Here is a 9205-nt window from a genome sequence, read left to right on the forward strand (position 1 = left end):
CTCCTTTCAGAAAATGGTGAAGGTTCAGCGTTTCACTTGTACATTAGGACTTATCTAGGTTAAAACCTGGGAGCGAAGAACGACAAATCGGACAGTTTTCAATTTGTAGGAGAAAGCCAGGAAACTGCTTGATTGGATATTTTTTTTAATTTTTTATAGCGGTAAAATTTGTCATATTTTTTTTAATTTTTTATAGCGGTAAAATTTATCATAATTTTGTTGTCAATTAGGGGAGAGATTCTTAATGTTGTGCACGGACAGTGATTGATATAGTACTGGTCCCACCAAACCACCAGAAATTGAGACTTTTGCAACCAATATTTAAACAAAGATAAATAACATTAAGTATAAATAAGTATTAATTTATGTCCAAAATTTCTCTATACATTCACTGAGCCCACAACTGTCCATAAATAATATCTTAATACTTAAGAGTGCAAACCATATTGATCCAACTAGAAAACAGCTAAAACCATAAATGCTTCCAAAATGGTCTATTCCAGAAGTACAAAGTAGCAGTCACATCAACCCCCACTCATCAGAACTAAAGCTTTGTATCCCAAATAAATATCCATACATGCACATAATAAAAGGGAATGTATATAAGCCATAACTGCGGTGTTGTTCAACAACTAAACCCCCTATGTTCAATAAATGACAACCAACCCAATAACATTTAAACCCACTTTGTTCAATAAATTAAGCCCAAACCCAATAACTGCAATAAATGACACCCAACTCACCCCACTCATCAGAACTGAAGCTTTGTATCCCAAATAAATATCCATACATGCACATAATAAAGGGAATGTATGTCAGCCATAACTGCGGTGTTGTTCAACAACTAAACCCCCTATGTTCAATAAATGACACCCAACCTAATAACATTTAAACCCACTTTGTTCAATAAATTACGCCCAAACCCAATAACTGCAATAAATGACACCCAACTCACTCTATTTCTCATTAAAACAGATCAAAGCAGATGGATCAACAAATAACAAATTCCCAACCATTAGATCACATCAAATTAAATTCAGACCACACATTCAAAATGAAGCCATTGCAATCCATGTCCATCCATGTCCACCAATTAAATTCAAGTGCCAAAAACTATAAAAGAAATTCAACCACTGTTGAAGTTGCATCTTATGGTTTCAAACTATTCAGCAAACTTGAAGACAACATCACAAAATAGTTGCCAGTGTATTCAGGTTAGTTATATCAATTACAACACATTCTTCTTACAATTCTGTTTTCATTTATCAGAGTTCTTATAGTTTCAGTTCTTACAGATTTAGTTTCACTTTCATGAAAATCAACACACGGCCTACAGTTCTATTTCACAATTCAACTTCTTACAGATTCAGTTCCACTTTCATGAAAATAAACACACAACCTATAGTTCTATTTCACAATTCACCTATTTCTATTTCTATGTTCAAACTTATAGACGTATTGATGTGCCCGACAAGATTTTATTGAAAAGCATAATCAAATGACTACTACTTAAGAAGAGTCGACATATAACCAGGAGGATCAGACGAAAACAGAGTGTAAGGGAAACACTGTAAGGAGCACTGAGATGTAACCAAAAGGATATGACAAAATAGACAGTAACGAAAAGACTATTAAGGGGAACCGAGTTATAAGATGAAAACATACAGTAAGGAAAATATTGTTGTCCATTTAGATGAAAACATACAGTAAGGAAAATAGAGTACTTAGATTTCATAAATCAACATTAAATACTTTGCAATAGGTCAATTTCTCCATGGAGAATTTATCTTTTCCTCTCTATACTCCTTTACTTCTCTTGGTTTGATGATCAACATATGCATGACCACATTTTATTAACTCCACCACCACAAGAGCGGAGTTTTGATCAGGCTACGTATATGTATATATTGGGATCTTGTTGGTCTGGTCGCAAGAAATCCCTTGATATCAAATCTTTAATGCCTTTTTCCAGTGATTTAATGTTGGGTTTGAACGTGCCTTCAAGTTGCTGGATACATTCACTCAATAATCGTTGATGATGCAAAGCCTTTCTACTTTTCATGATACGAACTATGGCGGCTTCAATGGCTGGTTTTCTATCTTTTTCCACCGTCCCTGTGACTTTTTTCTTCTCATTCACGAGGCTGGGAAGTGGAACCTTAATCCTGGCCATTTTATGTGTAAAAGCAGAATTGAATTCAAAAGTATCATGTGGAGCTATTGTTTTGATGGGTGGCTGCTTCAAAAGAATTTTGTAATTTCTGCATGCAAGTGAATGCAACAATCTCTCAACATCTTCATCTGGAAAATTCAACAGAAATTTAATGTCTTCATAAGTCAATTTTTGGGAGTCATTGAACAACAATAGCGTAGCTGCTTGGTAGGTTGTTACTGTCATGTCTATATGCTTGTGGTCAAAGTGGGAGATGATATCACACGTGCCCAGTGAATGTATCCATGTAAGCTTCCTATTTTTATGTTGGGTAGAATAGAAGTGCTCGAAAACCTCAACACAAGTAAGCATCTGAGATGGCAGATTAAGTTGGGAGCGTTGGTAGGTTGGCCACATTGCCATATTCAACACTGCAGGGGAGAAATCTATTGTAAGATGATTCTGTTGTTTCGAAATATCATGAAAGGTAGCTTGCATTTCTTGGTTAAGGACAAAATCATTAACCATGGCCTCCATCTTGAATGTAAGTTGTGAACCACACTGAACCTTGAGCTTTGACAACAAACTCCGTTCATGATTTTCAATTACCTTTTTATTATTGAACAACAATCTGCGAGAAAGTTTTTCCCTGCAAAATTCAGAAAATACATCTTTATTACCCACATACCTAACAAGCTTCACCACTTTTTCCAACTCACTATCAATATGATCATCGTCATCCCTTTTCAGTACAGTATTACAAACTGTAGACAACAACTCTGCAACCCATAGTTACTGTTGTAGGTTATCTTAAAAGTTCCCCAACCCATCCAATGTATATTTCTTGAACAAGTTCTATATATTCGTTTTCTCAGATATGGATTTTTTTTTGTGATTTATATAATTGAAGGCGTTATTTGCTTAATCCAAGGATGTCAAAAACATTCTTATAGGACAAGATTTTACTTTAATCTTGATCTATCACCTGGAAACCAATGTTGTGTGTGTCATGCAAATTATGGGTGCTGACTATCGTTTTGTTTTTGTGCTACATGGATCAAGTTTGTCTAGCTTTGGATATTTTCGCTTTTTGGTCACAGGCCTTCCTCTTTTCCTTGGCTTTTTGTCTTGCTTATTCCTAGCTTTCTGCCCATCTCATGAGGCAAAAGAAAGTTGTAATTTGCAATGAGTGACTACAAAGTAATGCGATTCGATTTTTTGGAAGTCAAATCTATGAAATATTATAATTGAGAAGATTTCTTGAAAACATGATCAAACTTTTCCTTTATTTCAGTTACCCCATTATCGAGCATTTCTTTCTCTACATGATGAAAGCATGGATTCAAGGCTTTTTATGCACATAACTACCGATAACCAAAACATCACAAGTTGTGATCAATAGAGTAACTGAATGTGAAGGAACTTCTTCCTTGGCCATAGCCATGGTTCTAATGATGCTAGCATGTGCAATATCACTAGCAAATGATACGAGACAAAGTGAAACAAAATATATGTGCACATTTCTCTTGCTTATGCCTTAGCTAAAACACTATGTAAATAGGTGAACAAAGGTCAATGGAGAGACTCAGAATGTAATAATAAAAATCGACTAAGCTAGAAACTCAAGATAATTTGGCTTTTGATTGCCTATTTGGTTGTTACTAAAAATCTAAGTTTTCTTCCATTTCCATCCAGTTACATCACTGCAGTGGAAATGTAGGGATGTGGTCAAAAGACAAGTTTGGAGAAAGGGATGTTGAGGCATGAACTCTATTTGTAATCTTCGACTTCTGTAATAATACATATTCCAATGTCAGCCAATCACTTACAGAAAACAACAAAACAACAAACAACAAAACAATATTTTAAGTAGTCAAACCAAACAAGAGCTCTGTTGGGAAATGCATAACAAAACCAACAATACAGTCATGGTATTTCAAGTGTAAAGACAAGTTATCAGAACAACAATCACTGATAATTTTGAAGACATACAACAAAATTATTTTGTATATTTGATTTTTCAAGGATACTAACATACGTGTTGATAATTTTCTGTAATAAAGCAGAAGTATTTTTGCCTTGTATGAAAGCATAATTTACAAATATTCTAATGTCTAAATGCATGCAATAATTTTACAGGTTGTTGCATCTAAGGCAAAAGGAAGTTATGCTTCTCGTACGCAGGAGAGTGACAAGGGGTGCGCAACTGCGATGCACATCGTCTGATGAGGACAGGACAACTGACGTCAATGTCAACAATGCACCAGGGAACATTGTTGAGGATGACCATGTGACGGCAGCTGATGTTAACACACCATCAGCCACAGAACCACCATCAACAATAGTCCAAGGGGCAAGTTCAACTAAAAAGATCAGTGCTATAAGAGGATGGACAAAAGAACAAATGTTAGTTGCAATTGACGACATAGAGTTTAATAGATACTCAGTTTGGGCATTTGAAAAAAAACATGGTATTCCTCCCTCATCAATACATTATTGGATAAATGGACTGACTCGTACAAAACGTAGAGGGCCTCTTACAGTTATGACTGAGGAGGAGGAGGCTGAGGTGGTTGAGTGGTGTAAAGAGATGGCCCAATTGGGACATGGGCTAGAGTTGATACAACTCAAATCCACAGTTGCTCAAATCTGTCAAGGGAGGCCAAACCCATTCAAAGATGGGTTTCCTGGTAAATCATGGTGGTTTGGGTTTAAAAAAAGGCATCCAGAACTTGTATTGCGTATTGTTGAGGGCCTTGACAGAGATAGAGCATTAAATTTGCACCTTGCAGTTGTGAAAAAGTTCTATGACACACATTCTAGTGCTTATGATAAACATTCTTGTGGAGCAGACCATATATGGAACTTGTTGACACCTAATCCGAAACGGATGAGGTGAAGCTGGACAGTCATCTAGAAGATGAACTGATCCGTTTTGTATATGTATAAATAGAGTTGTTTAAAGAATAAAATTACAAGTTGTTTTTTGCGCTCATTAATTGTTGGAGTTACCCTGGCCTGACATGGTATCAGAGCTCAGGTCCCAGTCCCTAAAATTAGCTGTAACTCCTGCCTCTGCGCTCTCTGGCCTGAATACGCTGCCTCTGTCATGCGTTTCATTCAGGCAATTCGCTGCCCCTCTCTGCGCTGCCTCTGACATACCTGCTCTGACATGGTATGTCTGACCTGGCATATCTGTCCTGGGTCTGACCTGACAACGCACTCTGCTCCCATTCGTTTTTTTTGAGTACGCTGCTCCCATATGCACTCTGCGTCCCATATACGCTGCTCCCATAAACACTCTGCTCCATATACGCTGCTCGCATAAACTGTGGATTAATCCCGAGGCGTGCCAAGTCTGTTATTTTCTTTCCTGCGTTGTATTGTATAGAAACGCTGCGTTGTATTGTATAGAAACGCTGTTGTGGACTGCGTTCTTTTATTGGTAGCTATGTTTCTATTTTCTTTATTTCCCTGGGGATTTTGTACTATTTCTCTTCATTTGGATTCATTGATCTAGATTGGGAGACTACAGCTCGAAATGTTGCAATAATATCAATGGCTGCAACTGTTGTCGAATCTCTTCCGGTAACAGTAACAAGGTTCTTGGATGACAACATTTTGGTTCCGTCAATATGCATACTGGTTGGGCTCTGCCTTTTTCCAATGCAAAGTTCATAAGGAACCCGTTTGAAGATATTATAGTTGGAAGAAATATTCGTGCAAAGTTCATGCGGAACCTGTTTGAAGATTAAAATGGTGACTGCGTTTTTTATTGAAGTCTGCGTTTTTTATTGAAGTCTGAGTTTGTAATGAGGACTGTACTAGGATATAAAATCCTTTGTCGACATCCTTAGGTCGCTGGTCCGACCTGAGCTCAGTTGGCAGAGCGGAGGACTAACAAAGATTCTGGAAATTAGAATACTGACATGGTAGAATATTGATGGTATACCATACTTTATCCATTGGATTTTGAATGTCTGGCAATCATATAAAACTGAAGAACATTTTTTTTTTACTGTATAATGACATCATAGAACGGCAATGAATTGGTGGTGTGGTTGTTCAACTGTATATTTCTTCATTGCGACTGCGCTGTGGTATCGCTGCATTTTTTTTATAAGATTCTATTGAAGCGCTGCTTGTGTATCTATTGGTATCACTGCGTTTTCCATGGAATTGCTGTGACATAAGCAGAGTATTGTCATCAGTATATGTAAGCGTTGAAGTTTTTTATGAGTTGTTGATTTGGCAGCACCAGCCTTTAAATATTCCACAGTCTTTTTTGATTGAGCAGTTTTATGTGATGATAGCAGTTTGTGGTTGAGCAGTTTTGGGTCTAAAGCATTTGTAGTATTACATGATATGCATTGATATATATTGAAGTGATATATGTTGAAGAGATCCCTTAGCACCTTTTTTTTTCTCTCAAAACACAGTAGTGTGGCAGTGATATAAGAAATGGTGATGCTGATGCAAATGTTAGAAGAAAAATAAAATGCATAAGGCTATGATATAAGAATTTTTTTTTCCAGCAGAAGTCTTGCTGTGGCATAAGAATTTTTTTCCAGCAGAAGTCTTTTATCAACAGAAGTTTTTTTTTAGCAGAGATATTTTTACAGAATGCATTCAATCATTTCTATGGTCGGAATAGTTCTCACTGGCAAGGAGAACTATTATGAATGGTCTCGGATGGTAAAACACACCCTCATCTACAATGAGCTGTGGAAAGGAGTGTGTGTCGGAGAAGAAGACAAAGACCCTGTGCAGCCCACATCAGACAAAGAACTCGCCATTTTGGAAAACAAGAACAACAAAGCCTTTGCATTGATCGCAGCATCTGTAAATGAGGAAGTAAGTCGTCATATTTCATCCTATTCCACTGCCTTTGAAGCTTTACAAAAGCTGAAAGAACTCTATGATACACATTCTGCACTTGAAGTTGTTCAGCTCATGATTAAACTCTTCACTCTTGAACTGAAAAATAATGATCCTCTTACTCTTGCATCTGAAATAAAGTCTATAGTGCATGATATTAAATCCACTAAGGTTGAGCTGGATATCTCTCTTATTGCCTTTCTCAAAGCACTCTATCCTACCTACTCTAACTATCTTGAGTCTTTACAAGCAAATGGAAATCTTAAAGATATAACCTTTGACACTCTTGTGAAAAAGTTTGCTGAAAGAGAGAAAGCCTTTGGAAAGAAAACAGTCCCTGAATCTTCTGAAGAGACTGTTTGCCTTGCTCATAAAGAAAAGCATCCTGCTCAAGATTCTACAAGAGGAAGAGGTGGACGAAGAGGAAGAGGAAGATACTTCAAAGGCAGGGGGGGCAGACATCCTCAAGCAGAAAAGGCAGATCTGCATTGCATTCGCTGCAAACGAAATGGATCACATGATGCTTCTACATGCAAGCTACCATGGGACAAGGTTGAGCAGAGAAGAAATCAGCAGAAAGGTAAAACTGATGACAAAGACAAAGGTAAAGCACCTGAATCCGCTCACTATATTGAGGCACAATGTAACATTGGAGTAAATGAAGATTTGTTTAATGCTTCACTTGCTTCTTCGAAAAATGACTGGTTGCTTGATTCAGGAGCAACCTGTCATATGACTCATAGGAAAGATTTCTTTGAAGATTTCACTGACAATGTTGATGGAGCAGTATACTTTGCAGATCAGTCAAAAATCAAGCCATCAGGGCTTGGCACAATCAGGCTTAAACTGCCTGGTCTTCCAGACTTTCTTCTGGATCATGTTCTATATCTCCCACAGCTGAAGAGAAACTTGCTGTCCCTAGTCCACATCCGCCAGCAAGGTCACTCCATTCACATGTTTGATGGCAAGCTTGAGGTAAGAAAGGCATCTGACCACTCACTTGTCATGAGGGGTATAGAAGAAGAAAGACTTCTTAAACTGCAAGGAACCTCTGCTCATGCACAACATTTCTCATATATTTCTCATCATGAAGAAGGTGCACTTCCATCAAGTTTATTATGGCATGCTAGATTTGGACATTTAAACTATGATAGTCTCCGCTTATTGAAGAAAAATGGTGTTGCTGGTTTGCCTACAATTCCTAGAAAACATAAACAATGTGATGCTTGCATTCTAGGAAAGCACAACAAACAGTCTTTTCATGATTCACATTCAAGAGCACATAGGAAGCTTGAACTTATTCATTCAGATTTATGTGGTCCAATGCCTGTTTCTTCTGCAAATGGAAATAAATATATTATGACATTTATTGATGATTACACCAGAATGTGTTGGGTTTACTTATTGAAGAACAAATCTGATGCTTTTCAAACATTCAAGAATTTTCATAAGTGGATTGAAAATGATGCACAATCTCATATTGGGTCTATTCGCACTGATAATGGAAAAGAATATACATCAAATGAATTTGAACACTATCTTCGCCAACATGGGATTAAACATCAAACAACTGTGCCTTATAATCCTCAACAGAATGGTGTAGCTGAAAGAATGAACAGAACAATTTTGAATATGGTACGATCCATGCTTTTCTTCAAAAATGTAAAGACAATGTTTTGGGCTGATGCTGTTCTATGTGCTGCATATATAAAGAATAGATGTCCATCTAGTGCTATAAGAAACAAGACTCCTTATGAATTGTGGTATGGACATGTTCCTTCGGTAAAACATCTCAGGATATTTGGTTCCACCTGTTATGCTTTAATACCAAAGGTACATAGAAACAAACTTGGTGCTAGAAGTCGTAAGTGTATCTTCCTGGGGTATTCAAACACATCTAAAGCATATCGCCTCTATGATGAAGTAAATAAGAAGTTTGTTTTATCTAGAGATGTCATTTTTCTTGAATCATCCAAATCTGACAGTGTTGTTGAGCGGCAACTTGATCGCTTGGATAGATTCACAAAACCGAAATCATTTCAAGAGTTTGATAATCAGATTCCACATCTTGAAGGGGGGATTCCTATACTAGATCAACATGTGGAATCTCCTTCTGAAGAACAATCTCCCCTGCATGACACTTCAACAACGGATGATGCTTTAAGTGATGTAATT

General features: G+C 37.1%; 1 pseudogene; it reads right to left on the reverse strand.

Moving 5' to 3' along the window:
- Positions 1-1885: 1885 nt before the first annotated feature.
- LOC149236463 (cullin-1 pseudogene) lies at positions 1886-5463 on the reverse strand (annotated as a pseudogene).
- Positions 5464-9205: the final 3742 nt, after the last annotated feature.

Source organism: Pinus tabuliformis, chromosome 8 (genome assembly GCF_031772625.1).
Source record: "Pinus tabuliformis cultivar Carrire ecotype Pingquan chromosome 8, CPIR1, whole genome shotgun sequence".
NCBI classification, from domain to species: domain Eukaryota; kingdom Viridiplantae; phylum Streptophyta; class Pinopsida; order Pinales; family Pinaceae; genus Pinus; species Pinus tabuliformis.